Genomic DNA, 6,803 nt, shown 5'->3' with positions numbered 1-6,803 from the left:
GAAAAAGGTAAAGAAGACACATAAAATAATCACTGTTCATTTGGGGGTATATTTTCTTCTGCTTAATTATGTATAGTTGTGGATTATCTCTGTGCATATTTAAAACACATAAATTTGGGATTATATTATGTATTCCTCTTTCAACTATGTTGTGAAATTTTCCCTCTGTCTTAAAATGATTCTTCAAAACCACCCCTGCTTAATGAGCTCCCTCCTATTCCAACAAGAGACGGGCTATTGTCAACCGAATCACGAGGATAGGACAGATGTCGATTTGAACCAGATTCCATCTGTATGAATTTTCAAGTACAGGAGGGGCGGCTGTGGGGACAGCTCGGTTCGTTGGTGCTTTGGGGTTTTACCCCCAGGCCTGATTGCAAAAATAACTGGCTTCTGTGCCCAGGTCTCCTCTGGCAGCGGGGACGCCATCCACCAACAAAGGGGGAAGGCCTGGCACAGGGAAGGGGCTGGTGGCAAAGGGTTACAGGATTAGAGAGCTAAGCTGCAGGGCCGCACCTGGAGGCAGCCCCACGCACTGAATTTACAACAGGGGCCTGGGAGTCGTATAAATGACTGATGCTTCCTGATGCTCTTTTCCAAGCGAGCTGCAAAAATTGGCAGGGGCCCTTCAGTGTGCTGTCGATGTGTCTGGAATTCAAATAATTTGATTCCGAGATACAATGACAACGGGAAGCAAGGCGTTACCTTGAGACAATGATGCAGAGACGGCTGCAACCCATATTCATGGAAGAGAAGCACTCGGGGTTCTTTGCCATTCGTGGTCCACTTGGAAATCTCCATCATGCCTCGCTGCCGATGCCCTTACTCAAGGGCATTAAATTAAAAAGTAATGTGGCTGGTAATTCTTTTTTTTTTCTTTTTCCCTCACCCAGTCAGTGAAGAATGGGGAAAATAAAATAAAAACCTTGACTGAAACTGATATGTCTCTTTAAAAAAATGATGCTGACATTAGACACAGCTCAGGAGAGTACAATTTGAATACCGGCTTGGCATGGCAGCGAGCCACAGCCCTCGCTTTCTCCTCTTTTAGATTTGTCTTTGTTGGCTGCGCACGTTAATATTTTTCCAAGGTGTAATAGCTGGGAGGATTCCATCAGTAATAACAGGAGATCTGGTGAGCTGGTTCTGTTATCCTTCGAATCACAGGGCATTCTGCTTGGGCTGGTTGTCATTTCCATTAGAGGAACTGATAAGCAGATTCTGACTTTATATATTTGCCCAAATGGAGTGCTCTTGTTTGTAGAATGCTCAGATTTTCTGAATCACTTTAGTTTTTAAGCCTTTTCTTTTTTTAATGGCATTGCATTCTGGAGAAAAACCCTGGACAGGGACCATTATTATCTATTTGTTAGGATTTCAGGCTTCCCAGCGTGGCTTTCTCTGTCCATCTAGAAAAGGAAAGTGCTGGTCTTTCCCCTCCCCAGCTCCCTGATTCTGTTATCTCATGTGACCATTTATCACCCATGGAGGCCTTGGCAAGTTCCCAGGTAGGTTGACTCCATCTTTCCCACAAAAATCACAAGTCATTTATTGATCAAATTATGCTGTGTGCATGTATGAATATATCACAATGAATTTCGCTATTATATACAATCATAATGTACCAATAAAAATTTTTAAAGGTGAATTTAGCATATTTAACCTTGGAGGTTTTTTTTTCTTAACCTAAAGGTTCTCAGAATATGAACACTTAAAAATCATTTCAACCAATTAATCAAATCTCAGTATCTGTGGGGGTGATGGCTCCAGGATCCTTCTTAGACACCCAAGTCCTTGGATGCTCAAGTCCCTTATATAAAATGGCACAGTATGCAAGGCATGGTAGTACGTCCCAGTAATCCCAGCAACTCAGGAGGCTGAGGTGGAAAGATCGCAAGTTTGAGGCCAGCCTTGCCAACTTGATGAGACCTCACCTCAAAATAAATAATAGAAAGGGATGAAGATGTAGCTCAGTGGGAAAGCTCCCCTAGGTTCATTCCCCAGTATCACAAAAGTAAAACAAACAAAAAACCCACATAAGTATTTGCATATAACTAATGCACATCCCACATGTTTAAATTTATCTCTAGATTACTGGTCACACCTAATTCAATGTAATAGCATATCAATAGTTCTTATATGTATTAGGGAGAACGACAAGCAAAGTTTGTACATGTTCAGTACAGATCCAGGGGTTTTTGCTTTGTCTTTGGTTTGGGTACTGGGGATTGAACTCAGGGACCATTGAGCCACATCTCCAGCCCTATGTTGTATGTTATTTAGAGACAGGGTCTCACTGAGTTGCTTAGCACCTCGATTTTGCTGAGGCTGGCTTTGAACTCATGATTCTCCTGCCTCTGCTTCCCAAGCTACAGGGATTACAGGGGTGTGCCACCGCTCCTGGTAGATGCAGGTTTTTAAGAAATATTTTCAATCTGTAGTTGGTTGAATTTGTGCATGCAGAACCCAGGACAGAGGCACAAATATACCCAGCATTCACTGGGCAGCAGACTTGGTTCCCATTCTTTCTCTCTCACACAACCACCCTGTGAGGTACGTGGGTGTGTAGGGATTGTTATTCTAATTTTTATAATTGTGAGAAATAATTTATACATTGCCTTGTTTCTGCTACACAGGTACCTTGACAGACTGTCAAAAAGGGATGAATAGATAAAAATTCATCAACAACATACCCCCAGATCCAGTCTTTCTAGTTTCATGAATTTAGGGATTTTAGAGAACTTATGACATCAGGTTAATGCTCAAATAGCCAAGATAAATTCAGCAATAGAATCCATCCAATCTCATGAAACTTGCCCAGGAATGTAGTCAGAGGTCCATACTGAGATGTTCTGATTATCTTAAAGGTGTTTTGCTGGCTGTAGCAAAATAACCGGGGGGTGACGAATAACTTGTGTACGTTGATACAGCAGGAGTAGGAGCCGTTTATTGTAGGACAGGAGCAGTATTTATACATTCCACACAGCTTATCTAATTAGCATAAACTAGATACAGCAGTCAACCAATCAGGAATCTCCACACTTAATGGCTCGCTTTTGTTACTTCTCAAACCACTCCCTCTGGCATTTTGCCAGGCACCATCCAGACTTGTTTACGAACTCTAACATTCCCCTGGCAAAATGCCAGGTGTTATTTTGACTTGTTTACAGACTCTAACATTTTGCTACAGAGTCAGAATTACAGCCAGCCAGCATGGAGAACACTAGTCCTTACCAACCAGCAATTGTTTCATTTGCAGCTGTTTTTCCTGGAGCAACAACCAACTGGTGTGCCGGGGAGCCCGGGTATGCCTGGAAAGGGTTACGTTGGGTCCTATATGGCCAATACCCCTGGAAAGGCTGCTGGGCCATAGGAAGCTTCCCCCTTTACTGCAGGGGTTCTGTTGGGGCTGGGGCATGGAAACAGTCGGGAAACACAAGTACAGAATGTCTTCTTTTTACTTGTTCTTAACTGGGAATGAGAATTCAACCAAAATGTCCATTTCAATTCCTCATGGGCACACAAATGAGAAAATCATTCATAAAACAAGTCTCTCAAAAATAATTCAGGATTATGCCTGTTCTAATCTTGAAGAGTTCCTTTAAGAAAATCATATTTTGGTGGTCTCTCTCTCTCTCTCCCCACCCCCACCATGTGTGTGTATTTTTAAAGTGACACACAGGTCAGCCCTCTAGAATTTATTGCCGCCCTCTTGCCTTATTACTAGGCCAGGATGGCCTACAAGAGGTGCCAGGGGAGTCCATTCAGCAGGCCTCCTTTATTCCACACAATCTAGAGAGTCAGGTCCTCATGCTTGCAGTTAGCCACAGACATACCATCTTACTGGCATCCCATAGATACTAACCAAACTTAAGAGAGATTAAATTATAACCCAGAATACAATTTTAACATTCTAAATTCAAATGATTCAGAGAACTGGATGTTCCTGGGTCCACTCTCCCTGTAAGCAACTCATGAGGGAAGGCAGCCATAAGAGAAGGTAGCTGAGTGAGTTGAGGAGGCTGTTGAATAAGAACAAAGGCAGAAGGCTTAGAAATTGCTCTGAGTTCATGACTGGATTATCTGACATTGTATAAGGTGATTATATATGTGTGTGTATGTGTGTGTGTACATATACATATATATATAATTTGTTTAATTATATATAATTTAATAATAATCTGTAACATTCTGTTATTACTCTTGTGTTATACCTGAGGAGGAGACTAAGACTCAGAGAATTAAATTACCCAGTATCACACAGCTTTATGTGTGAGAGTAATATGGTTCAAAGATCAGAAAAGCGTATATTAATATATTCTAGTTCTATCAGTAAGAAATCATATCTAACATTTTAAAATAAGTTTTATTGAGATATGATTTACATATGACAAAATTCACTGTTTATTTTTTTACACAGAGCTATGGATAGAATCCAGGGCCTTGCTCCTGCTAGGCCCTCAGCCCAAACTTCACCCATGTTAAGTATTCAACATGTCTTAACAAATTTGCAATCATGTAACCATGACCACAGTCATAATAGAGAACAATATCACTCTGCCCTCATCCCCACATTCTAGCAACCATTGCCTTGGTTTTTGATCATATGGCAGTCCCTTTCCTTGAGTTTGTATAAATAGAATCACTCTGTATGTCGTTTTTGTGTCTGGGTTCTAGCTTAGTGCAAAGCTTTTGAGGTCCATTATGTTTTGTCCATCAGTAGGGTTCTTCTTTTTATTGCTGAGTAGTTTTCCATTTGTATATCTTCTTTAGTGAAGTTATCTATTCAAATCCTTGAGTTCCCTTCTAATGAATTGTAAGAATTCTTTATGTATTCAGTATGCAAGTCCTTTACATTTTTTGCAAGTATTTTCTCCTTGTGTATACCATTTAGAGAAAGTTTGTGCTTACTTCTTCCTAGTGAGACAGGGAAGTCACTGACCCAATGCAAATTTTTATTATAATATCTTGGACCAGGAGTAATGGTCATTCCTGGACCGTGTGTTATAGATCCAGAACCTGTATAAGTGGTGGCCTGAGGTTTGGAGTTCTCAGGGGAGACTTTTGTCTCATCCAGCATCCAGGCAGAGATCACAGACTTCCTTGGCATCTCTGTCTGCCTATGGAATTTTTAGTCCACCCTTTAACTGTGGATACAGCTCTTTTCCATCTCTATTTTACGTAGGTTTCTCACTCCGGACCTCCTGTATACAGCAATCCTCAGCTCTTATCCTTGCATGAAACTGCAGAGTAGTGATCAGAGGAGAATCTCAGCAAGTTTTCTGAACTCTGCTCTGGACCTAATAGTTTCTATATTTGCTTTTTCTGCAAATCAATTTTGCATTTAAAATATCTTTGAACTTACAGGTGGTGTAGGCTATTGTAGTCCTCTGTCTTGCTCAAATGAAACATTCTCCAGTTTAGATTTTATTTCATCTTTGTATACAGCTGGTCTGACTCATTGCATCTTCCCCATCTTCAGTTGTGCTGGGTTGGTTCCTCTCTGGTCATCTTCTTTTCGTATCAGCCATGGTGGGTGGCTTCCCCAGATTCACATTCTTGTCTAATGATCCCAGTTGGCCAGCAGTTACTATGATCTTGTCTCCTCAATCACCAAATAATGCAGGAAAGATTGTGTCCATATTCAAATGGACTTTTTCTTTTCTTAGCTCATTCCTTCTAATCACATTAAGCAATCAAAACTTTAGAGAACAAGCAAATTGTTTTGTAAGAGATACTCTAAAGCAATATTTCTTCAATGAAACATTATGCCCAGGATGGTTTAAAAGCTTCTAGTAATAGTGATGATTAAAAAAAACAAAACATTTTTTAGTACCTATTAAGTCATCTTAGCTACCTCTGAAAGCTTATCTGCATCATTTTTCTCCATCTCCATTGTAAATACCTAGTCCAAGCTACCACCATCCCTCACCTAAATTACATAATAGCCTACACCCGATCTGTCTAGAGTCCTGCAAGCACACAGCAGCTCGAGTGATATTTTAAAACTCTTTTGTCAGAGTATGTATTCCCACACCTGTAATCCCTGCGGCTCGGGAGGCTGAGGCAGGAGGATTGTGAGTTCAAAGCCAGGCTCAGCAATTTAGCAAGGCCCTAAGCAACTTAGCCAGATCCTGTCTCAAAATAAAATATTAAAAGGTCAGGGGATGTGACTCAATGGTTAAGCGCCCCTAGGTTCAATCCCTGGTACCAAAAAGGAACAGAAGAAAGAAAAAAACCATAAAGGCTCCGCACTTCAGTTAGAATAAAATCTGAGATCATCTGCAGATTTAGAAGATTCTGTGGGATTTGGCCTCATGGACCTCCTTTCCTTTCTGGATACTTTGGACTTCTTAGTGTTGTCTGAACTCTCCAAACTTGTTCTTGAATTATGACCTCTTTAAATTATGGCCGTGTCTATTCCCTCTGTTCTTAAGTGTCTATATGGCTGGATCCTTCCTGGCATTTGGCCCTAGCTCAAAGCCACTTCCACATGGAGGCCTTCCCCAACCAGCCCTTCCCAAGTGAAAACATCCCTCCACACCCCTTTGCTGTCTCTCACATGATCCTCTCTTACCTTCTTAATTTCATTTGCCATTATCTGAAATGAACATGTTCACTTATTGATTTATTTTGTCTCCTCCCTCTGGAAGGTAAGTGCTGTGACGACAGGGACTCTGTCTTGCTCACCCCTGGGTCTTCATCACCAAGAACAGTGCCTGGCCCACGGGAAACGCTCAATTCATATTTATTGAATGCATGCGTCAATGCCAGGAGCTATTCTCATTGCTTTCGGTAGATTT

Source organism: Marmota flaviventris, chromosome 9 (assembly GCF_047511675.1).
Source record: "Marmota flaviventris isolate mMarFla1 chromosome 9, mMarFla1.hap1, whole genome shotgun sequence".
Lineage (NCBI taxonomy): Eukaryota > Metazoa > Chordata > Mammalia > Rodentia > Sciuridae > Marmota > Marmota flaviventris.
This window is presented reverse-complemented; position numbering follows the sequence as displayed.